This window comes from Ictidomys tridecemlineatus, chromosome 15, assembly GCF_052094955.1.
Source record: "Ictidomys tridecemlineatus isolate mIctTri1 chromosome 15, mIctTri1.hap1, whole genome shotgun sequence".
NCBI lineage: Eukaryota > Metazoa > Chordata > Mammalia > Rodentia > Sciuridae > Ictidomys > Ictidomys tridecemlineatus.
This window is the reverse complement of record NC_135491.1, coordinates 33,708,362-33,733,472: the sequence shown is the minus strand read 5'-3', so window position 1 is coordinate 33,733,472 and position 25,111 is coordinate 33,708,362. Positions and strand designations below refer to the sequence as shown.

Below are 25,111 nucleotides of genomic sequence, written 5' to 3'. Positions count from 1 at the left end.
CTGGGGTCTCTGCTCTCCAGGTTCCTAGTCCTCAGCCCCAGGCCTTAAATGTCAACGTCCCCCCGGACTTTGTCCCTTTCTGTCCCTGCCGTGGCCCTCTCCCTTCCTCCTCGCCCTCAGCCCTCTCTTCCTGGACGCCCTGTGGTCTTCCACGGATCCACTGACCCCACGTGGGCACTGGGGTCGGCCGACACCCCTCACCTGGGCCTCGGAGCAGCCACCCCCGCCGGTCCGTGGCACTCCTAGGTGTCCTGTAGCCCCAGCGACCTTGGCACCTCACAGGACAGCGGCTCAAGCCACACTCTGCTGCCCGCCTAGCTGCCCGCAGTCCAGATCGAGTCCTGACCCTGGCCTGCTGTGTGGCCTCAGGCCGGCTCTTAGCAACTCTGTGCCTTAACTTTCCGTCTATAAGACGGGGATCAGTGGCAGTGGTGGGAGGACCCAGGGTCCCTAGGGCTCTAGCCCCCTGCAAGGTCCCACTCACAGGAGGTCCTGGGGGGCTTTCTGGGGCTGACTGTGGTCTCCCCCGGCCCCAGACCCTCCCACCGCCCACGTGGTCCCCAGGCTCTGCCCTGGCCCCGCTAAATAGCCTTCCACAGAGTCCACCTGGCGGCTGCCCCCTCCCCCCGGCCCTGGCCCCGCCCCCGGCCCTGGCCCCGCCCCCGACCCTGGCCCCGCCCCCGACCCTGGCCCCGCCCCCGGCCTGGCCCCGCCCCCGGCCCTGGCCCCTCCCTGTCTCTAGGGTCCTGAGCAGCCCCCTGCCTCACTCGGCCCCCAGCCCGAGGGTTCAGCCGGAGCTCTGTGCTGCCCCAGGACGCAGTGTGGAGGCTGAGCCGGGCCCACAGCCCCTGGAGACCTGGTGTCATCCGTGTCCCCTGCCCACCGCTTCCCGTTCCGCCTGACCACCCGCCAAACTGCCCAGCGCCGCGCTCCCGCAGGCCCAGCTTTGCTCCCTCAGGAGCCTGGCCGAGCCGGTCCCTGTCTTGGCCTCGTGAGGCTGCACACGGTGTCCTCAGGTCCGGGGGCGGCTGAGCTTGCTGACAGTTTCCTGCCGCTGCAGGCCCCACGCCCTGGCTCCCCTGATGATGCTCCAGTCCCAGTTTTGAGCAGCCAGCTGCAGTGGCCTTTTGGAAGACTCTTCTCCTCCATGCAGCTCCCTTCTTCAAAGCCAGCAGGAGAAATTCCCCTTCTTCCAGAAGGTTCTAGCCTCTCCTTTAGGTTTGCCTCCACCTGATTAGGCCAGGCTCACCCAGGATAATCTCCCTTTTGCTGAATTCAAAACCAATGAACAAGAGACATCAGTTATAGCTGCAAAATCCCCACTTCCCTTTTTCCTTCTAATGCAGCATAACCACAGAGTGACATCTCATCCGTTCCCCCCGAGTTCTGATTGTGCTCAGGGGGAAGGGGTGATGCAGGACACCAGGACTAGAAGGCAGAAATCTTGGGGGCTGTATTACTCATCCTTCATTACCATAATAAAATACCCAAGGCAGGCAACATTATAAAGAAAAGAGGGTTATTTAGCTCATAACTTGGGGGGGTTCAAGGGTATGGTACCGGCACCAGCTCAGCTCTGGTGAGGGTCCTCTTGGCTTCCCCATACCACAGGAAGCCAGAGAGAGCCCGGGTGCCCATCCCCTGCTGATCTAAGGACCTCCCTGGGCCCCTCTGGAGCTCCACACCCTGTCCACCTCCACCTCTGGGGACAGCCTCCACATCAGCACCCGAGGGGACAGCCCTCTCGGGCCACAGCGAAGGCCCGTGTCCCTCCTCACCACCGCCTCTCAGGCCCTGGTGCAGGAACGTGTGCACGGGGGAGTCCGGCGGCTGCCCTCGCTCCCCGTCCCGCCCGGAAGGCGGACGGCAGCTGGGTTCTTCTGGAAGCTTCTCCGGGTTCACCCGATGACCAACCCCTTCCTCAAAGACACCTTCGGAGGCCACCTCTCCTGGCCATGCGGAGTCCACGGCCCTATCCCTGCTCAGGGGTCATGGGGTGGGAGGGGCAGGTGTCCCTGGGGTGTGGACAGGAGCGAGGGTCCCCGTGTCCCGGGGAGTCCCTTCCCCTCTCCCGCAGTCAGCTCCGCTCTCCTCCCACCGCCTTGGCATCCACCGAGTCCCACCATGGCGGGCGGCAGGTCCCCGGGGACCCTGGGACTTTGGGCAGGAATCGGGCAGATGTTCTGTGCCGCCGCTGCGCAGTGGCCGCCGCGAGGCCACGGCATCCTTTATTTATCTGCATTGAAATATTCATCGGGAGGGGAAGCATCTATAATAGATATGCCGCCTCTCGGGCAGCCTGCGGCGGAGATGTGGGTGGCCTCCGTCCCAGACTCGCCGTCTCCACTCAGTGAGTAAGTCACCTGGAAACCTTTCCCGGCACCTCTGCAGACCAGGCCCTGTCCTATAGAGTCAGGTTCCGTCACTGTCCTTCAGGAGGGAGGAAGGAGAAGGAGGGGTCAGGAGAGAAACTAGTGCTGATTGAATGCCTACTGTGTGCTGGACACTTCACACATTCCCTCACTTAATTCTCCAAACTGCTCATGGCGTAAATGGCACCATCATGCATCCTGTACAGATGAAGAGAGCGGGGCTCAGAGAGGTCAAGTGCTTTTCCAAAGATCACACAGTCTCTTAATCTGAAGTCCAAGGTCTTTCTACCACGTCATGTTTCCTGAGACCTGAATTGAGAAATCCTAGCAGATTTCAACACGGAGCAAAGGTGGGTGTGTAAGGACAGGCAGTGAACTTGGGGTGCATAACGGGAAGGAAGTGAGAGAGACAAACCCAGGGAGTTGCTGATGGAAGAACCTGTGAAGTCCTGGGTCTCTGAGCCCTTCCTTGGTGACAGGCCCTGGGCAGAACCCGTTAGCCCGTTCAACCCTCGGCCACCCTGCAGGGTGGCTGCCTGCCCAAGCTCCCCAGGTCTGAGCGGCTGAGCTGGGATTTGAACCTGGGCCCTGGGTTGTAATCACCAGGGATTTCCTGGTCCTTGGTGCTCACCAGCTCTGGGGCTTCACCCTCACCCGGTCCTCATGGTGAGTCGTGGAGGAAGGAGTCCACAGAGAGGCGGAGCCCACCCCAGGGCCAGGCCAGGGCAGAGCTGGCACAAGGCTCAGAGGGTGGGACGGGGCCACGAGGCTGCTTGCTGGGACTCCCTGCCTGTCTGCTGCCGGGCTGGGCCCGTCTCGGCTGCAGGCTGGGCTCAGCACCTCGGGGAGAGGAGGAGGCCTCCCCCAGAGCCGGGGCTGGGGTGCACCGCGGGCCTCTGTGCAGGCTTCCTGGGTCGGGGGCCTTCCCTGCTGCCCGGGACCCTCTTCGCCTTCCCCCAACTTTCCCTGCTGACTCCCAAGGCAGGACTCCCTCCTCAGGACACCCAAAGGCCCCTTCCCGGCTCCTGCTGCCCGCACGTCCTACACCCAGCCCCTGGGCCTTAGCCCACCCCCTGACCAGAGCCCGGAGCACGGCCAGACAGATGCACAACGTCATGCACAGACACAAATCCCAGGGGATGCACACCACAGCCCCTAGGGGGAGCCTGTCCCGGGGGCCGGACGGCTTCAGAAAGGAGGGGGCACGTGTGCATGCAGAGGGTGGGTCTTTACTTTTTAATTAAGAAAAGGTAGCGCTGGGCATGGCAGTGCTCCCTGTCATCCCAGCAGCTCAGGAGGCTGAGGCAGGAGGATTGCCGGTTCAAAGTCAGCCTCAGCCAAAGCGAGGTGCTAAGCCACTCAGTGAGACCCTGTCTCTAAATAAAATACAAAATAGGGCTGGGGATGGGGCTCAGTGGTCAGGTGCCCCTGAGTTCAGTCCCCGGTACCCAAGAAAGAAAAGAAAAGGTACCAAAGTAAGGAGTGCTCGTGACTGTAAACGTCTGGTCATTTTATAAGGTTTAAGAAGAACAGGAGTCCTCTGCCCCCACCCTGCTCCTCCTCGGCCGCAATGTCCACCCCAGGACATCAGCCTTCAACTCTTCAAGCTCTTTCTTCTACTATTTACCATATTTCTACGTAAGGATCGCAATTATTTGAATTTAGTGGCTTTATTGGGATGCGATTGACATATGGTGAACTATGACTATTCAGAGTATGTAACCTGGTAAAACCTGGGCTACCTGCGTGCACACGGAACTGTGACCAGGTCAAGGTGATGAACATATATACACGGTCCCTCGGTTTCCTTCGGCTCCTGTGTGATCCCTCCCTCCTCCCCCCTCCCTCACTGTGACTCCCACCTTGTCCCCATCAACCAATGATCTCCTCTAGGTCACTGTCAACGCATTTGTGTTTTCTAAAATGGCACACAAATGTGATCATGACCGTAGACCTTGTTTTCCTTAGCTTCTTTTTTTGCGGGGGTGGGGGGTACCAGGGATTGAACTGAGGGTCCTCAACCACTGAGCCGCATCCCCAGCCCTATTTCGTATTTCATTAGAGACAGGGTCTCACTCCTTTGCTTAGTGCCTCACCATGGCTGAGGCTGCCTTTGAACTGGAGATCCTCCTGCCTCAGCCTCCAGAGCTGCCAGGATTACAGGCATATGCCACTGTGAGCGGCAGCTTCTTTCCTTTAACGTAGTTACTTTGAGATTCCTTCATGTTGCGGCCTTAATCAGCTCACGCCCTTCAGAGCTGACCCCTTCCCATTGGGTGGAAGTAACCCTATTACTTCTCTGTTCATTTGATGGCTTCTAGTTTTTGACTATTACAAAGAGAATGTTGTGAACCTGCATGTGCCAGCCTTCCCACGGACACACGCTTTGGTCTCTCTTGGGTAAATACCTAGAAGTGCATAATTCTGTCCTGTGATGGGTGTGTGCATAACTCTTTGAAGAAACTACCAAAGTCTTGCAAATGGTGGAACCACTCTGCCGTGGCCCACGCCAGTGCTGGGTAAGGAGGAGGTCAGGTTCCTCCGCGCCCTTGCCCACACTTGGTATGCTCGGTCTTCCTGCTTTTAGCCACTTTAATGGGTATACGGTGGCATCTCCTGGTGGCTTTAATTTGCATGTACCTAATGGTGAATGATGCTGAGCACAGGTTCGTGTGATCACTTCCCATCTGGATGTCTTCCATAGTGAAGTGTCTGTTAGAATCTGTGGCCCATCTTCCCCCCATTGGGTTGTTCGTTTTCTTATGATCAACTTTGAAAATTCTTCATGTTTCCTGGAAACGCATCCTTTTTCAGAAACATGATTTGCAAACACTTTCCCATAGTTTGAGGCTTATCTTCTCTTTCTCTACAATGTCTTTCCAAGAGCAGAAGTCCTTCATTTTGTTGATGTTCCACTGATCAATTTTTTTCTTTTATGGAAGGAACATGCTTTTGGCCACTCTTCCAAGACATCTATGACCAACCCAAAGTTACAGAAATTCCCTTTCTTTTTATTTTCTTCCAGAATTCTAGACTTTGAGGTTTCATGTTTTAGAGCTAGGATCCATTTTGAGGTCTATAACTGCATTCTGTAATGGAGAGAGGTGTGGATCAAGGTTCATTTCTTATTACATATGGACATTCAACTATTCTTTCATCATTTATCCAGAAGATTGTCCTTTTGAGTTTTCTTTGGACCTTGGTTGGCTGCAGCGCTCTTCCTTCCCCCACCCCCACTTTATGAAAACCGTTCTGTTCTTATTCCCAAGAAACAGAAACTGGCCCCAGATGAAACCTATCCACCTGGAGACGTGCGGGTCTCTCCTGTCCTCTCACTGAGATGGGAGACCACTTGGCGCCCCTGAGACGGGGACGCACTGGTTTCCCTGCTCCCTCCCTGAGAAGATAAAGGGACATGCTGGTTCCCTATTCCCCTTTCTGTGAGAGAGGAAGACGGTCTGTCTCTGCTCCCAAGGAACAAAGTTGGCTTCCACAAGATCAGGGATGCTCACTGTGAGAATCAAGACTAAACCCGCCCCTAGTGGGTGCCCATGGTTCTAGCCTACAAAAGGTGACATTCAGGGGGAGTTGCTGCCGCTGTCTCTCTCTTTCTGCAGAGCAGCCTCCTCAGGCTCCTGACAACAGACCCGCTCCTTCTCCCGGGTGTGTGTGACCAGTCCTGGGACACTCTTCCTTCAGCTCCCCCTTCTGTCTCATTGATCTGTTTGTCTGTCTGAACACCAGTGACACACTGTATTGATTACTGCATTAAAACTGTATTGATTAGTTGACATAAGAGGGTGTTAGTTCTCCAGTTTTGCTCTTCGTTCCCAAAAATATCTTGGCTCTTCCAAGTTCTCTTCATGTTGATGAGTTTTAGAATGAGCTTCCCGATTCCTACAGAGGAGTCTGCTTTATAATTGGGGTTGGCACGGAATCAAGGGATCAATTTAAGGAGAATTGACAGCCTAACAATATTGAATTTTCTGATCCATGAGCATGTTCTCTGCATTTATGTGGGATTTGTTTAATACGCTTTAGCAATGTTTTATGTTTTCAGTGTGCACATCTTGCACAGCTTTTTAAAAACTTATCCTTAAGAATTTCATATTTTTTGGTGCATGGCATACTTTATTTTAATTATTCACTGATAATATGTAGGGATACAATTGACTTTGGTAGATTGCTCTTGGATTTTTGACATAGACAATTATATAGTCTTTTAATAAAGAGAGTTTCTTTTTTATCTCCAATGCAGACACTTTTTAATTGTTTTTCTTGCCTTATCACACTGGCTGGATCTTCTAGAGCCAAATTAAATACAAATGATGAAAGTGAACATATTTTGGTTTTGATTATAGAAGAAAAATAATCTGTTTTCATCATTAAACTATAGCTGTAGTGTTTTTAAAAAAAATTTTAGTTATCACTGGACCTTTATTTTATTTATTTATATGTGTTGCTGAGAATTGAACCCCATGCTAGGCAAGCGCTCTACCACTGAGCCATAACCCTAGCCCCTAGCTGTAGGTTTTTATACCAGCCCTTATTAAATTGAGAAAGTTTTCTTTTATCCACAGTTTGCTGTGCATGTATGTTTTCTATCAGGAATCAATGTGTGGTTTTTCAATGTCTTGCATGTGTCCATTGAAATATTTACAGATATATTAAAATTGTATTAATATAGTGAGTTGCATTAGATAATTTTCAAATGTTAAACCAACTTTGCACTCCTGGAGAAAACTCCAATCTCCAAGTATTGTACTTTTCTTTTTCATTTATTTCCCTTTTTAATGGTTCAGTTATTTCCTGTTTTCTTTGGGTTTAATTTTTATTCATATTTTTTTCTAGATTCTCAAGTTATAAGCTGAGGTCATTGATTTGAGATCATAATTTCTTTTTGATATAAATTTTCCATATGCTATTTTAGAAGATTCACATTTATTTTCATGTTTTATCTTTTCACTTACATTCATTTAAAAAATCTTTTTCATTTTCCTTTGATTTCTTCTTTGACTCATGGTTTATTTAGAAGTGTTTATTTAGTTTTCAAATGTTGGGGTTTTTTTCCCCAGATATTTTTCTTTTAAGTTCTCATGTAATATCATGTGGTCAGGGAACATATTTTGTGTTTTTAAATGTCCTGAGACTTGTTTGATGACCCTGAAGATGCTCTATCTTGGTAAATGTTTATTGTGAAGAATGTGTGATCTGTTGTTGTTGGGTAGAGTGGCCGAGAAGCGTCCAAAGTTGATTGACATATTTACACAAATCTTAGATGAGCCTTACAGTTTTTACATCTACTTCTGTTATGGAAAGAGGGCATTGAAGTTTCTAACTGTAACTGTGGATTTGCGTATTTCTCCTTGCAGTTCAATTAAGTTTTGCCTTACATCTTTAGAAGCTCTGTTATTAGGTACATATATGTTTAAGATTACTAGATCTTCTTCAGAACATGACCCCATTTATCATTATGAATTGAAGTTCTTTGCCTCTGCCAGAACCAGGGCAGCGTTTAGTCTGGGGCTAATTATTCCTCCTATCAAGGCAAAATCAACCTGAGCCATCTATCCGATGTCCCACACATTAACACAGTTTTCCACTCTAACTGGTCAGCGTAGGCCTATTTCCAGTGCTAAAGGAGCTTCAGAAACCATTCCCTTTGATCTTTTAGGGAAGCTGTCTCTGCCCACTTACAGAGCTCTCTTGCATGCACATCTGGATCAGTGCTGTGCAGAAGGGTCAAGGGACATCCTGCAGATCTGCACGCAGATCTGGCTTCTCCTATCCGCTTCCTTGAGCACCTCAGGTGCCTGGTCTCCCTGGGTTACTTTCCCAACTCAGGGGCTCCGTGAGGCTCTGCCTGGGTTCCTTCTCCCTGTGCCCTGGCCTGGTAACTCTCTCCAGGCAGTGAGCAAAGCAATGACAGAACTTGCCTCATGAGATACCCACGACTCGGAGATCAGCATCCTTCATTATTCCATATGCAACATCTTCAAAGCCATCATTTCATCAACTTTGTCTGATTTTATCACCATTTCAGCTGCAGTATCTAGATCCTGTGATTCTAGTTCGTGCTACAAAAGGAAGTCTGCAGATACTTTTTTTTTTTTTGGATGTGTTCATTTTTAGGAATCTGTGCCGGCCTCCTGCTCCTCCACCTCCCCTCCTCCCCTTCCCCCTCCTCCCAATATAGATCTGCTTAAAAGAACATTGAATATTCACATTTTATGACTTTGAAAATATCACTCGCAGCTGAGTCAGATGGGTACTGGGACTGATTTCCTTACTCTTACATCTTTAACTTGTCAGGAGAGTTAATATTTGCTTTCTTGAAAGGCTGGCTTTCTTGTCTAATGGTTTATTCTTTTAATTTAGAGTTTCAGACTCAAATAACATGAAAGTCAAGAGCCTGGAGGAGGCGGGGGCTGCGAGACCTGGGCTGCGAGGGAAGAGGCTGCTCTGTGTCCCTGGCTGAGCAGAGGGCTGGGCAGGGACTCTGGCTCTGTCACACCACCCCGGCCTCTGCTCATGCCCCTGCATATTCTGGGATGGAGGGAGGACTTGCAGACCGGGGCCCACAGAGAAGGCGGGAAGAGTGGGTACAGAACAGAACCACATTTTCTGGCTCTGCCTTGTAGCTAACATTCTGTGGGACCACAGCGCGTCCCTCCCTCCCTCGGGTGATGTCTCTGGCCAGGCCATGAGACGAGATGATGCGATGGTCCCCTGGAGGCCTCCGAGGTCCTGCAGGGATGGAGTCACCATGGAGACCCTTGAGGGCCTGAGAAGTGCTCCGGTGCCTTCCCCACGTCTGCAGGGCCGTCCTGGGTTAGGGAAGGAGCAGTCGTGTCCTGGGGATCGTCCCCAGTCCCGTGGAAGGGAGCCCCAAGGGTCAGGCTTCAGACCAGGAGGATGGACAGAGGAAAGGAGGACGCCTCTGCGGGACATGTCTGAGCAGAGCTGGGCCACCCCGATGAAGCCCTTCGTTCCCTCTTGTCATTGTCACGCAGAGTCCTCACTGGCTGTCATCTGCACCGGCCCCTGGATGGGACTGAGACTCTGCAGGGGAGCCCAGTGGTCCCCAAACAGGGCAAGCTCCCTCCCGGGGGACACCGGGAGACACCCTGGGCGTCCAGGACTGAGGAGATGCTGTGAGCCTCCGGCAGGTTGGAGCCCAGGGTGTGGCCCGGCCGCCGAGGCCCGGGGCAGGGCCCAGGGCAGGGGTTCTCTGGGTGGAGAACCGTTGAGGGCTGGTTCCGCCAGCGACCCCAATGCAGCACTGGACACAGGAGCCGGCACTGGCGAGGTGATGGGTAGAACTGGGAGAATGAGTGACAAAGCGGGGCAGGGACCCCAAGTCCACAACAGCCCCCGGGGGGCACTCAGTCCAGAGCACTGCACATCTGCTCCGGCTCCACAGGGCCAGCTGCCCGCATGGCCCAGGGCATGGCAGGTGGACCCTGTCTCAACCTGGCCCTTCCCTCCGTGAAGGACCCCTCCCATCCAGGCGGGGCCTGGGCTGGACCTCAGCTCTTCCGTGCTCCTCGGCACTAAATGTTCCCTGGTCAGCCACACGATCCAAGCCGAGGTGTCCTCTGGACATCTTTGAGCATTGGGATGGCGGCCCCTTGCACTGTCGTGGGCCTATCAGGAGGCCAAAGAGTCAAGGTCAGAGGTCACATTCTTTTCAGGGCCAGAGGGAGGATTCATTTCTCCACCTATTCAGCCAAGTATTTATTTAGCACCTCCTGTATGCAAGGCCTAGAAATTGGGAATGCAGCACTGAACCTGACAGACGCAAAACTTCTTGCTCTCACGGAGCTCTCACTCTAGAGGGAAAGGGAAGCCAGAAATAATGGCCATGGTCAGCAGATGAAGGAAGTGGTGGACATTATGACGTCAAGACAGAAAGCAATAGTCCAAGCAGGGCAGGGCCCAGGGTGTGAGGAGCCAGGGGATGCGGGGAATTTAAGGGTCGTATGCAGAGGAGACCTTGTTGGGGAGGTGCCATCTGACCGGAGGCCATCTGGAGAGGAGGGTCCAGGCAGAGGGAAGGATCAGTGCAAAGGCCCTAGTGAGAAAACGATCCTGGGATGCCAGAGGACCACAAGGAGGCCCTGTGGCTGGGCAGAGTGAGCGAGGTAGGTGGCAGGGGGACAGAAGATGAGGCTGAAAGGTGACAGGAACACGTCACTGGGGCCTGCTGGACACCCCTGACATGGATACTGCCACGAGGAGCCACAGAAGGCAGAACTCGGGGCCTCCTTCTTTTCCTTTTGCATCTGGATCCACTCAGCACAGCCCCGAGGCCTGCACGTGCCCAGTTGTGCTCTCTCAGCTCTGGAGGCCAGGAGGCCGGTGCCAGGCTCAAGGCCAGGGCTCCTGGGCTGGTTCCTGGGCTTTTCCAGCTGCCTGGGTCACTCACGGCCCTGGGCTTGTGGCCCCCCACAGCCCTCTGTCTCTTCTTCCCGGTTCAGCTCACACTCGGCCTTCATCTGCTTCTGAAACCTGCTCCGCCATCTCTCCCTTCTAAAGACACATGTGATGTCCTTGGGCCTGAAATAACCGGGCAGCTCTCCTGCCCCGGGGCCTTCCTCCCACACCCGAGAAGTCCCTCTGCTCCACAAGGAACGGATGTGTCACAGGGTCCCGGGCATGGGACGTGCCCACCTTGGGGAAGCTATTCTTCAGCTCCTCGCAGGGTCCGGAAGAGAACAGACACTCGGGGGCCAGAGGCACAGCCCAGTGGCCAGGACCAGCCATGAAGCCAGGGGCAGACTCCACCCTGGGGTAATGCCTCCCCGCCCCAGGGTCCTCCTCAGTGTCCAGGACCCTTCAGAGGTACACATCCTGGGGAAAGGACACGTGGATCGGCTCATGATGACAGTCCCTGTGTGACCTCAGGCCACCTTCTTTCACCAAACCTCAGTTTCTGCTCCATCATACAGCAATAATGAACCCCGTCCTGCCTTCAAGACACTTTTTAAATCAGAGGATCTGTTCCCCACAACCTCCTGCCCGGCTCCCCTCCCTCTATCTTCTTAGCAGTACTTACCCCAGGACCTTTGCATTGGCTGTTCTGCCTTGGATATTCTTTCTCAGACACTGAAATGACTAGCCTCTCATTTTTTCCATTTCTTTGTTCAAATGTCCACTTTTCACAGAAACCATCCCCACCAACACCACACCCGCTCACTCTATCCTCTGGTCTTGCTTGGTTTTCCATATCGCCTGCTTGTTTGCTATCAGACCAGGTCTTGGGAGGAAGCAGAGGGCGACGTCGGCTGAGATTCTGAACACGGAATAGGGATTGTTTGCAGCGCCGAGGGCAGAGTTTTAGAGATGAGCAAGAGAGCAGAAAGATGAGCCACACAGCAGAAAGCGATTCCTATTCTTAGGACTGCAGGGAGCAGGATGGGGGAAGTGGTATCAGAGCCCAGAGAGAGCGGAGGTGTGGTGTGGTGGGGTCCTGGCAGAGCCAGAACCACTGTGCCAAAGCAGGAGAGCAGCAGCCCCGGCCTCTTTCTCCTCTGATGAACCAGTGCATAGGGCGGAACTCATCAGAAGTCCCCGAGAGATGCCCTCTGCGGGACTCCTAGGCATGGAGCAAGGCAGAGGGGGCTCCAGCGGCAGGGGGCTTGGTGCCCACGGTCTGCTTAATTTTTGAAAAATCTGTTTTGCCCATCCAGCGTGGAATACCCATGAGGACAAGATCTTGTGTCTTAGGAGAATGACCATGTCCCCAAGCACCTTGACATCGCCTGGGTGCTGGAAGGAGCCCCGTAAGTGGTCGCTAATGAACACCGGAAGCAAAAACAAATAAAAAACCAAAACCCTCATGTGCTATGAGCAAGACAGCAGCTGTGTCTCTGCAGGAAGGGTCGTCATGTGGCTCTGCTCCTTCTTTCCAGGTGACTTTGAAACAGCATAAGTGAATTAAGGGATCCATCCTGGCCCTGGCTCCCCCTGCCTCTGCCCATTTCCCGGCTCCACCTCACCCCGATTCAGGTCAGGTTCCAGGAGACCCCTGCTTGCCCCAGGCTGCAAAACGCAGATTAGAGGAGAGGAAGGGAAAGTCCAAGCCCTGTGCCCCTGTCTTACAAAGGGGACCATGTGCCCCAGTGAGCTGTGCTTTCTCGGGGTCCCAGGGGATCATTCCTCGGAGTCCCCTCTTGATTCTGGCAGGGGTGCTTTCTTGAGGACCTGGGATGCCTTTTAGCTGACACCAACATTTGCCCAGGACAACTGCAGGGTGGCCAGTTAGTCCTGGGGTCAGGGGGCCTGGGTTAAAGCCCCAGAGCCTCCTCTTGCCAGCTATGTCACCTGTCCTTGTCACAAACCCAATCCCGCCCTTCTCCGTGGTGGCTCTCAGCATTAAATAACCGGAAACTCCCGCCAAGTGCCGCGCACACAGTAGGCGCCCCCAGAGGGCTTCCTTTCTCTGGCTTCTCCTCTCAGGAGTCCTGGGAGACCCCTTCTTCCCCGAAGCAGGGACAGTCGCCAGAAAAGCCAGCCCCGTCCTCTCCCCAGATCAGCCTCCGCGCGTTTGAACACTTCCAAGGCAGGAAGACTTCTGTCCCCAGGCCGGCGCTGTCGCCGGCGCGCCATGAAAGCCCTCCACCTTTCCCCCACGGGCCCGTCGCCGTCTGAAGCAGCCCCGGCTCCTCGGCAGAGCGGCGCGTCGCCGCCAGGAAAGGAGGGAGCGGGGGGCGCGCTAATGGGGGCCGCGGCGGGCGCGGGAGAACGCGGATGAAAGGCCGAGCGCGGCGGCGCGGCTCTTGTTTGGAGAAGAAGGGGCCGGGGCGCTTTAGAGCCGCCGCTTTGAGAGCAGCAGCGCTGGGATTTCATGGCCGAGGTTCCGCGCGGAAATCAATCAGCGGGGCCGCTGTTTGGAGAGGCAGCAAGAAAGGCCACTAACGAGGCCAGATTGGAACAGTTCTGCGAGCCGCCACCGCGCTCACCTTACACGGCGGCCGCGCTGCTCAATAATACATCACAGCGCGGCGGCGCGGGCTGCCGAGCGGCGCCATCAATTATTCACCGCGCCCGCAGCCATCGCCGGGCCGCGCCGCGAACAGGTGCCCGCGCGGGAGGCCGCTTCCCCGCCGCCCGGCCGAGGAGCCGGCAGCCGTCGGGGGCCGCGGCCCGCGCCCCGCCAGAGCGTTTTGCCCGACTCCGGGGCTGGGAGCAATTACGGGCGGCCCGCGGGGTGCGCGCGTGTGTGTCTGCGCGTGCGCGCCCGAGGGCATGCGCTGCTGCAGCAGGCGCCGGTGTGAGGGCAGGTGCGAGGCATGTGTGTGTGCACGTGCGTCTGTGGTGCGAGTGTGTGTGCCTACGCGTGCACGTGAGCTTCATTTGTATGCACACCCGGTTTTCTTGTGGGCATGCGTACTAGGATAGGCACGCATGTGTGTGTAAACGGGGCGCGTGCACTTAGGTCCAGTTATGTATGTGTGTTTTGTGTGTGTGAGGGTGCCAAGAGATGCTCAGGGTTACTCCCACACACGTGTGCATGCCTCCGTGATGCTTACGTCCATGCAAGAACGGTGCATGTGTGGGTATGTGTGAGGTCTCTTACGTGTGTGGGCAGGCCCTGCAGTGTGTGTGTTACACGTGGAGGACATGTGCACGAGCAGATAGGTGTGGTTATGTCTGCAGCATATGCAGACAGGCGTATGAACACAACAGGGTGTGTGTACGCTCGTTCCTTCCTGTGTTTTGTGCGTGTGTATGCGTGCACATACGATGTGTGTGGTGGGCTTACGAGGGGCACAAGTGTAGAAATGCGATATGTGTCATTAGACATCTATGTTGCACGTGCGTTCATACATGCGATGCATGCGCTCGAGCGGAGGTGACTCCATATCTGTGGAATTTTAAAGGCTTGTGGTGTGGATACATGTACAGGTACCAATGTGCTCACGCACGTGTGTGGAAATACATAAAGGGAGGGACCGGGGTTGTTGAAACTTGGGATCTTACAGGCCTGGGATGTCGGAGGAGGGGCCTCTCACCTGGCTGGCACTGGTGTCTCAGGGGATGATGGAGGGCTCCATAAATCAAGGACCCACCGGCCAGAGAGGGGGTCCTGGGGCTGGGGTTGGCGCCTCGGAATTGGAAAAACTGCAAACAGGGTTCCAGGGCGCCCGCGGGGGTGCTGCTCTCAGGCCCTCAGGCAGCAGGAAGTAGTCAGAAGGGGCAGGTCCCTCCCCCCTCCCCTCTGGGACCCTGTTCCGGAGCCTAACAGGGAACCAGAGTGGTTTGCAGAGCGCCAGCCCCGCGCAGCTGACTGCGCCTGGAAGGGCAGGCAGGAGCCTGGAAGGGCGGGCAGGAGCCTGGAAGGGCGGGCAGGAGCCCTGGAGCAAGCTTGAGCCCTCGCAGTCCGCCCCCTGGCTTCCGGCACCGAGGTCCATCATCTGAACCTGAACTTGTGCACGCTCAAGACGACCGTGGCTTTCTGGCTAACTCTGCTTTATTCCTAGAAATAAAAAGGCGGTCCCTTCTCCCCACGCCCACAGGCAGTATTCCCTCTGCCCTCCTCACTGGGGTGTGTCCATCTCCAGGAGGTGCAGCCAGGGCCACTGTGGGAACAGCAAATCCACCTTGACCTTCTTTTTTTTTAATATTTATTTTTTAGTTGTAGTTGGACACAGTATCTTCATTGCATTTGTTTTTATGTGGTGCTGAGGACGGAACCCAGGGCCTCCCACATGCTAGGACGGCACTCCACTGCTGAGCCACAACCCCAGCCCCCACACTGACCTTGCTGGGGACAGTCCCACAAGGAAAAGCCAACTCTGCACCTCGAGGCCAAACGTGCGGGCTGTCAAGGTGGCAGGAGTCCAGGCCCCACAGTGCTGCCCGGCCACTTCCCCACTCTGACCCTCGGGTTTTCATCGGTCAAGGATCCCCACGGCAGCGAGATCCCAAGGAGGCATCAGCCTGCAAGAAGGGCTCCTGGGGGGCAGGACAGCGGCCCTAGAGCCAGACGTCCTATCCACGCAGCCAAACTCTGACCCCGAGGGCTGGGACTTAGAACAGACTTGGAGAAGCTCACCACGGACCCCAGGGCTGGGAGCTAGACGCCAGGAAGGCATGGACATGGCTCTCCCCCTGGGGCTGAGGAAGGCCTCCCGCCACGTCCTCGCAGTGGGACTCAGATGCAGAAAGGCCGCCTTCCTGCCTCAGCCTCTGTCTGTGCCCAGCCTCATTCTATTTTTTTTTGTGTGTGTGTTTGTTTGTTTTCTTTCTTGTTTTTGGTGGGGGGGATAACCAGGAATTGAACCCTGGGGTACTTTACCACTGAGCCACATCCCCAGCCTTTTTTATTTTGAAACAGGATCTTGCCAGGTGACTGAGAGTCTTGCTAATTTGCTGGGCGCTTCAGTGCACGCCTGTAATCCCAGCGGCTCAGGAGGCTGGGGCAGGAGGATGCGAGTTCAAAGCCAGCCTCAGCAATTTAGCGAGGTCCTAAGCAACTGAGCAAAACTCTGTCTCTAAATAAAATCTAAATAGGGCTGGGGATGTGGCTCAGTGGTTGAGCACCCCTAGGTTCAATCCCTGGTCCCAAAAAATAAAAAAATAAAAGCAGGAAAAAAATAGGTCATGTTGCGGATGAGCTATTTCAGGTACTTGCCATGCACCAACTCAAGTGGGATCATCAGTAGCCCCATTTTCGAGGTGGGAAACCTGAGGCTCAGAGAGGTTAAGTAACTTCCTAAGGGCCACAGCCCCCAGGGGCTGGAGTTGAGCTCCAGCAGGCTCTGCCCACTGTGCCCCCCTGCCTGTCTGATGGAATAGCCTGGAGCCTTGCACGGAGTTCTCAAGGACGCAGCCATCGTCATGGTCTGGGCATTAGAACAGGGCTCGGGATCATTGTGAGAAGTCACTGTCAGCTGTTCACCCAGGGGCCAGGCCGCATCCTTCCCCAGGCCAACCCCTGGGTCTGTAGGAACCTGAGGCCCTGATGCCCAGCCCTCCTCCCGGGCTCCCCTCCCCACCCACCCCCACCCCCCCCCACCCACCCCCACCCCCGGGCAGCTGGAGGGCTGCGGCTGCCAGGTGTTTAATTGGTCCAAGCCCTTGCTCAGCCCTGGCCGGGCAGGATCAGCTTCCCGTCTGGGGCCCGTTGGCTCCCTATAGGTGGCTTTGGAGAGAGACGTGAGAGTCTAAGGTAGGGAAGCACGGTTCTCCCTTCTGCATGCAGATAAAATGACGGGGGGCCAAGGGGTCTTCCTCTGGATGAAGGCCCCAGGCTGCAAGGGGGTGTATGGACGTGACTCATTTGCAGCCAGGTTCTGGGGCCTGTGTGGATGCTCCTAATCCGTGGGCCTCTGTCCCCTCATGCCAACAACCACAGTGAGCCTCAGAGGGCGGCAGGGCCTGGGTGAGAGTGATACCCCACGGCCCTGGCTGGCCACAGGGATTCCAGGACGCTGGGCCAGGCTGGCCACAGGGATTCCAGGACACTGGGCGGTTTCCAGTGCAGTCAGAGGAGCAGGTGTGTTCATTAGTCCAGGCCCTCCAGGCTACGCAGGGCTCTAGGCAAATGTGTTGTTTTATAATTTTGTGCCGAGTTCCTCCATTGTTTTGACAAATGGCCTTTGGGATTATCAGTGGTATTGTTAGTGACAACCCAGCTTTGACTCCAGGTTTCACCATGAACAGACTGTGTGACATTTGGCAAGTGACTTGACCTCTCTGTGCCTCCATTTTCCTATTTATAAGACAGGGATGAAAATATCTATCTCGGAGGTTACCGTAAGGAGTAAATATGTTATTCCATGTTAAGTTCCCAGACCAGTGACCGTGCAGAGTAAATACTCAAGACCCTGCATTGTCATTATTTGTAGTATCTTCACACTATGCTCTGATACAGGGCCATTTAGCAGAAGTGTGGTGTTATGATATATTTCCTTTGGTGGGTTGGGGGTTTGTGGTAGCACCGTGCTGGTTTAGCATTTGCTATTGGTCCCATGAGATGAGGTCGCACGGTGGAGCTTGCTGGACTCAGGGTTTTTCGTCCTAGGGGATGGTCAGTCATGACTGCCTGGCAGCATTCAGAGCAGGAGTATACAGCCTCTTTGAGGCCAAGAGGAACAAGCATGTGATAGACTAGTGGTGTCAGCTACAGGCACGGGGAGGTGAGAGTGGCTTCACTTGATTTGCCCCAAGGTGGGACAATGACAAGATGGGTGCAGGGGATGTTCTTGGGTGGCGAGGCCCTGAGGCCCAGTGAGAGCCTGTGGGACAGGAATCCAGAGAAGAGGTGGGCTGCTCTGGGGGCCTGCAGGAGGCTGGGGCACTGCCCTGGAATCCTCACCCCACTCCGCGGGCGGGAAGCTGGGGTGTTCAGCCACCACTGTGGCCGCTCCAGGGTGGGGGTGCGCTGTGTCACCAGCTCCTTGGCTCCTGCGCCTGTCCCAGCGTGGCCTGAGGGGCCCCACAGCCAGCAAATTGCCCTGGAGCAGAGATGCAGAGCCTGGAGAGAGGCCAGGGGTCTGCAGGGGCTGTGGGCAGGCTGGGCTCTGGCCTAGGGCCTGGCACAGAGGCTGCCTAGAGAGGGGGGAGGAACTGGCGCCGCCCCTTCCCCCCGACCCCGCCTCCCCCCGACCCCGCCTCCCCCCGACCCCGCCTCCCCCCGACCCCGCCTCCCCCCGACCCCGCCTCCCCCCGACCCCGCCTCCCCCCGACCCCGCCTCCCCCCGACCCCGCCTCCCCCCGACCCCGCCTCCCCCCGACCCCGCCTCCCCCGACCCCGCCTCCCCCCGACCCCGCCTCCCCCCGACCCCGCCTCCCCCCGAACCCGCCTCCCCCCGACCCCGCCTCCCCCCGACCCCGCCTCCCCCCGACCCCGCCTCCCCCCGACCCCGCCTCCCCCGACCCCGCCTCCCCCCGACCCCGCCTCCCCCCGACCCCGCCTCCCCCGACCCCGCCTCCCCCCGACCCCGCCTCCCCCCGACCCCGCCTCCCCCGACCCCGCCTCCCCCCGACCCCGCCTCCCCCCGACCCCGCCTCCCCCCGACCCCGCCTCCCCCCGACCCCGCCTCCCCCCGACCCCGCCTCCCCCCGACCCCGCCTCCCCCCGACCCCGCCTCCTCCCGACCCCGCCTCCTCCCGACCCCGCCTCCCTCCTCGACCCCACCTCTCCTGGGGCCCCACCTCCCTCCTCGACCCCGCCTCCTCCCGACCCCGCCTCCCTCCTCGGCCCCGCCTCTCCTGGGGCCCCACCTCCCTCCTCGACCCCGCCTCCTCCCGACCCCGCCTCCCTCCTCGGCCCCGCCTCTCCTGGGGCCCCACCTCCCTTTTCGGCCCCGCCTCCTCCTGACCCCGCCTCCCTCCTCGGCCACGCCTCTCCTGGGGCCCCATCTCCCTCCTCGACCCCGCTTCCTCCCTACCCCACCTCCCTCCTCGACCCCGCCTCTCCTGGGGCCCCATCTCCCTCCTCGGCCCCGCCTCCTCCTCGGGCCCCGCCTCTCTCCTCGGCCCCGCCTCCATCCCTGGGCCCCGCCTCCTCCCCCCCCCCACCCGCTCCCTCTGGGTGATGAACCTTTTTTTAGTGATGGGTCCTGGGGATTGAACTCAGGGGCACCCAACCACTGAGCCCCATCCCAGCCCTATTTTGTGTTTTATTTAGAGACAGGGTCTCACTGAGTTGTTTAGGGCCTCACTTTTGCTGAGGCTCGCTTTGAACTCCTCCTGCCTCAGCCTCCAGAGCCCCTGGGATCACAGGCCGGCGACAGGCTCCAGGGGCCTCACCCTCCTCCTTCCTTGTCCTTCTGCACCCAGCTCTGTGCCTCTGTGACCCTCGGGCCATGCGCTGGGAACAAGCGATTGCCTGTCTGCCCAGGACCAGAGACGGCAGAGACGGGCTGTGTCCCCAGAGGGCGCAGAAGACACCCAAAGCCGTTAATAAGTGGTTCCAAGTGGCTCCTTTTCAGCCACTTTCATTTCTGAAAGCAGCGCCCAGGGCTGAGCAGGGCCGGCAATTAGAGACCCAGTCACTGCACTGGGGAGCAGAGGGTGCGGGGGATGGGCAGCCCCCGGAAAAAGTAAACTTATTAACAGAGACGGTCTCTCAGAGCATGAAATTCACAGCAGCTCCATGCCAGGGAGCACTAATGACAGGCCATTCAGACGCGCAGCTAAAGCGAGAGCTCTTCCCCCGGAGCGGAAGCAGGGCGGGAACTTTTCTTCCTAATAATTTACTTAAATTGAATTTTATATGGGAAATTAATTTTCCTGGACTAAAACCAAGACATCACTCAGCAGTAAGGAGTCACCTTGGCTGGGCCTGCACTGTCTCCCAGGCCCGGGAGATCCTATTTGGTGGGTGCTGGATGAAGGTCCCAGGGTAGAGGGAAGGACAGGTCTTTGAGGGCCACATTCGTTTTTGTCTTGTGCTCCAAGCCACAAAAATTGAGCAGCTGCTGTGAGTGAGTCACCCAAATTGATCCTGTGGTTTCATGAGCCCCGAGCCTGGGAAGGGGCCACCGTATCTTCTGCTGAGGTCCTCCCCCGAGACCTCTACCAATAGGTTAACCAGGGTTGGGTCTCATTTGATCTGCAGGGTCCTTTGCAAAGCTCACTTAGGTGGCTGTGGGACTAAAGTTCCTGTAGAACTCAAGGGGACTTTCGTCTTCCTAGAAGCCAGCAGGAGAAACGTCTCTTGCACCTCTATCTATCCCCACCTAATTAGGCCAGGCCCACCCTAGATCATCTCCCTTGGGCTAACTCAAAGTCATCCAATTGGTCATCTAATTATAAGAATAAAATCTCAGGGTTTTTTTTTTTCTTTCCCATATTCCAAAGGAGGAAGATGGACAGGGTGTGTATACCAGTGGGGACAGGAATCTTGGGGACCATCTTTGAATTCTGTGAACCACAAACAGGACAGCTGGATCCTGAACTTGCACCAGGACTGAGACTTGAACAAGCTGTTTCATGCTGCTTGGCCTCCGTGTTTCCATCTGTAAAACAGGTTAGCAATCTACTCCTCCTCATGGGGGTACTGGCTGGCCATTGAATTCAGGGGGACCTGGCCACTGAGCCACATCGCCAGCCCTATTTTGTAATTTATTTCAAAACAGGGTCTGACTGAGTGGTGCTGGCTTTGAACTTGCAATCCTCCTGCCTCGGCCTCCTCAGCCGCTAGGATGACAGGCTTGTGTCACTGTGCCCGGCCAGAAGAAGCTTCTGAAATGATCAGCTTGATTAGGAATTCGAGTGCATCCAAAATGGGTCTGAAATCTTTAGAAACGATGTATGCTTGCCTATTTGAAGCATTTAATTTAAACAGAGAGATGAATGGGCATGCCTCGATCTTCTCACAACGGACCACAGAATTTCTTAGAGTTCATCCCTCTGCCTTCTGGCGTGAAGGAAGCCACAGTGTTCCCCTATGATGTCCAGCCCTGCCCCGTCCCCTGAGACCTCTTGCACATGCAGAGCAACGTGGAAGCCGATTTTGCATGTTTATCCGCCCGTGGGTCCTTCTTTTGTTCCTTTCCAACTTGACAACACATTTTCTTTCCAAATTTGCCTCTACTGCGACTTACCTGGAACCCGCCGCCGCCTTGGCTTCGCGGCCTGTTTCATTGGTGTGTGTGATGCTTGACGTATTGGTGCGATGACAGTGACGAGGACAACTGGCACATCAGCACATTGGGGAAGAAGCTCAGCCACGGTGGTCTGGCCTTGCCCAGCTCCACCCCAGCGGCTGGGGGAGCGCCCAGCCGGACTCTGAACGTGACTCGCTGCCCGAGGGCAAAGCGAGGTGTGAACCTGAAGGACTCTCGTGCTGTCCCCAGGGCTCCTGTGCATTGGATTCCTGGAGGTCAGACCCTCTGCTGGACATCAGGGGTGGAAGTTCCCCAGGGGAAGAGAGGCCACCCTGGGGGTCTCCTTGGCTCCTCCAGCCAGGGTGGGCCTCTGGCAATGGTGGGAGAAGCTGCTGACGGACACCATCCAGAGCCGAGTCCCTGATCCAGCCAAAAGCTCTTGGTTGCTCAGATCCGAGGGAGGGAGGGCCCCTTGGCCAGCCTCCACCCGCCCCGCCATCCCTGGGAGCTCTGGGGGACCCTAACCAGGCAAGGAGAGCCAAAAGTCCAAGTCCAGCCACAGAGACGAGGACAAGGAGGAGGAGGACAGCAGCTAGCACTGATATTATTATTTGTCCCCTGACAATGACGTCTGGATGTGGAGCACATCCCAGGCCACATGTGTTGTACTCCCGAGTCTTCGCCTGACCTTAGATGGTCGATGTGGTCGTCCCCACTGTACAGACGAAGAAACCAAGGCACCGAGAGATCTGCTAAGATCTGCCGCAATAAAAACGGTGAAGCTGAGATTCAGACCGAGATCTCTGTGACCCTGAAGCCGTTCCTCTCCACCTACAGAATCATACCCCGGATCTTTTGGGGATCGAGTACCAGAAATTGAACTCAGAGGCACGCGACCACTGGGCCCCATGCCCAGCCCTGTTTTGTCTTTATTTAGGGACAGGGTCTCTCTGAGTTGCCTGAGGCCTTGCCAAGCCTCGTCCAGAGGCCGCTGGGACCCCTCCCAGGGAGAACTCCTGCCTGCCCCAGGGGTCACCCCAGATGGGATCCCGGGACGTGGGCTAGGAGGGCCAGCAGGCGAGTCTGCCTCTGTCCCCAGAGGGTCTCGTTCCACCCAGCTGACTCTAAGGCACAGTGGGATGGAGACCCCAGAGCAGGGGAAGAGCTTTCCCAGCGTAAGGAAGCCCGTGCCCCCTTCTAAGCTGCCCAGGGCAGGAAAGCCCGCCCCAGAGCTCCCAGGGTGGAGCCATGGCCACGGGCCCAACCTAGGAGAGCCACTGGCAGATGAGAGGGGTGGGGACAGGTGGAGCGTGGCAGCCTCCAACTCAGAGGGTCTCTGCGGCAGCGAGGGGGTGGACCCTGGAGGACAGAGGGCAGGAGGTCACACCACACGGAGGCCAGATCCAGGCCCCTGAAGGGGAGGACCGTGGGGCCTGGATCAGCTCTGTCACCGCTCAGCTGACTGTCAGCTCTGTCACCGCTCTGTCACCGCTCAGCTCTGTCACCGCTCAGCTGACTCAACAGGACAGGACCCTGTAGGTCATGCGCACAGGACCCTGTGGTTACGAGGACCCTGCGGAGCTTGGGATCAGAGTCCAGTTAACAGATGGGAAGACTAAGTCCCAGGGGTGCTGGAACTCGCAGCCAAGGTCTCCAAGGATCTGAAGCCAGCAGTCAGATACTTTGCCTTTCTGCTCGGCCGGCTGCTTCTGCTCAGGTGCACACACACACACACACACACACACGTGCGCACACACACGTGTATATGTGTGTGCTCCGTAGTGGAGCGCGGGATTCCTCTGCACAGAAATAGGAGCGCCTGCGGGTTTGCCCTTTCTCCTCTGCCACGCCCTCGTTCTCTGTGCCGTCTGGTCATGGGCACGTCCCGGCCCAGGGCTGCTTGGTTCTAACCCTCCTCCAAGATCCCCGAGTAGCCCCATCCGCCAGGCCAGCTTCACGGTTCCCAGGGGGTGCGCTGCAGGGGGCCACTGTGCCAGCCTCTGAGGGGTGCCGATCGGTGGCATGGCCCCCGTCTGCCCAGGCTGAGCAGGGGTTGCCTTCCTCTCCCCTCCACTTGCACAAAGATGTGGCTCTGAGGTTCATACTCACAACCACCAGCATCCAGTAAGCCTGGGCGAGCGGGGACAGGGTGTGTCCAGACGGCACGGTCCCCATTGCACAGAAGGGGAAACTGAGGCCCTGGCGATCCCTAAAAGCCACTCAGTGACCTGCAAGTGGCCGAGGCAGGAACCAGCTCAGAACCTGGAGAAAGAGAACTCGGTGGGGAATGCTGGCGGTCCACCCACGGGTCCTCAGAGCAAACGGACTCCATCCTGAGGGTCTGTGCGGGGGCCCGGTGGCAGGGTGTGGTTCAGTGGGAGAGCACTGGCCCAGCACGCGGGGTCCGTCCCCCACACTGCAAAACAAAAAACCCAACTCCTTTGCTCGTGGAATCCCACCCCGGCTCGAGGATGGACACGGTTGGGAGGCGGCAGAGACGGGCCAGGGGGAAGCTGGAGGTGTCCAGGTGTGTTACACAGGACCTGGCTGGACGTGGGGGGACCCCAGCCCAACTTCCAAATGGCCTTGCTCAACAGTGGCTCCCTGCACCTCGAATTTCCAGTGCCTGAGACGGAATGCTCCGCTCCGATGCCCGGGCCCTGTGCGGCCATCTCGCCATCTGATCCGCACCTCTGCCTCTGATGGATTTACAAGGCCCGGCTTGGCCCTGATTCCTCTGTGCCTTTCTGTGTGTTGCTCCTTGCGGATGTCTTAATACGCCAGCTGAGACTTCTTAAATCCACATTGAAACAACTGTTGGGTTTTTATACCGTTGTAAAACTCTTTGTAGGGTATTCATAGAAAATGTTTTATTAATTGCCATATGTTTATTGATTTCTCTTTCATGTCGGTTCTTTTGTTCTTTCTTTGTAGTGGCAAAAGATCTCTCTGCATCATCATTTGCAAGTTATCTAAAATGTCAAAGGTGTTCTTTTGAAGTTTATTAGAGATCACATACCATGAGGCCCGGACGCGGGGTATTTCCAGCGAGGGGGGAAATTCCCGCATGGACTTTCAAAGCTCACAAAAGAATTGAGATCATATTGGTTTAAAACAAGACACACACACAAAACCCCAATTTATCATTTTTTACAATTTTTTTTTTGAGTGGTGGGGGTGGGTATCCCAAAGAAATTTCAGCCAGGAGAAATGATCCAATGTGTTGGCCTATTTATGTTGGAGGGGGTGGGGGTCTCCCTCTCCATCTTGCAATCTCCTGACAGTTCAGGTTATTCAATTTCTCCCCAACTTTCACCCAGACCTTGCAAACCGGCATCAGGGTGCCCCTTCCGTTACCCTAAGAAAGGGGGACAATCAAGCCCCCTTTTGTGAGGAGACAATAGTGTGTCTGCACCTCAGTGTCACAGAGCCTGGTAAGGACCCGGCAGGGGGTCTGCAGGGAGCATCTGTTCCCACAGAGCACAGGGCCCCAGGTACCTGGGCTCTGCCCCCTGGGACCCTGAGGGGATGAGGATGGGGGGAAGACCAGTAAAAAGGGAAAAAAATGTTAATAGTGCAATTCCCCAAGTTTTAAGTGAGCTATTGATGTCTAAGTCAGCAGAACATTTTCTTTTGAAAATCCGAAAGTCATTTTTTTAAAAGCCTAACCAGGAAAAAAACTCGCACTTTGATCTAGACGGGGTTCAAATGAGATCCACGCACACTTATCACGGAGGGAGGGACGCATGGCATGAGGAAGTCTCCTGCACTCTCCCCCTCCCCCAGGATCCCCAAGCTGGTTCCAACCAGGCTCCAACAGGGTCACGGGATGCCCTGGGGCCGCTCCCTGACTCTTGGGGAGCCTCATCAGGAGTCCTGGCCGACCTCCGCCTCCACTGAGACCTAGCAGCCTCCACCTCTGGGAGATCGGCCAGGCCCCTCTGGGTGCTCAGCCTCCTGCTGTCTGGGAAGCCGTGGAGGGGCGCAGAGGAGCGCTCAGGTTGCAGGCTGCGTGTTTTGCATCTAACCTCAACCAGCTGTGCCTTCCTCTGAGCCTGGGCAACTGGCCCTGGAGCTGGAATCTGGCAAGAAGAGGCCGAGGGGGAAGAGGGCCTGGGGCCCACGCTGTCTCTGCAGGAGAAGGGGAGAGGGAGACTGGGTGGGGGAAAGGGAGGC

The 25,111-nt window shown here is 56.2% G+C and overlaps 1 long non-coding RNA gene across 1 annotated transcript; it reads left to right on the top strand.

Annotated features, from left to right (window-relative positions):
• The first annotated feature begins 19,523 nt into the window (after positions 1-19,523).
• Positions 19,524-23,830, top strand: LOC144370861 (uncharacterized). Its single transcript, XR_013430892.1, has 2 exons — positions 19,524-20,355; positions 20,465-23,830. It is a non-coding gene; the product is annotated as an uncharacterized LOC144370861 (long non-coding RNA).
• Positions 23,831-25,111: the final 1,281 nt, after the last annotated feature.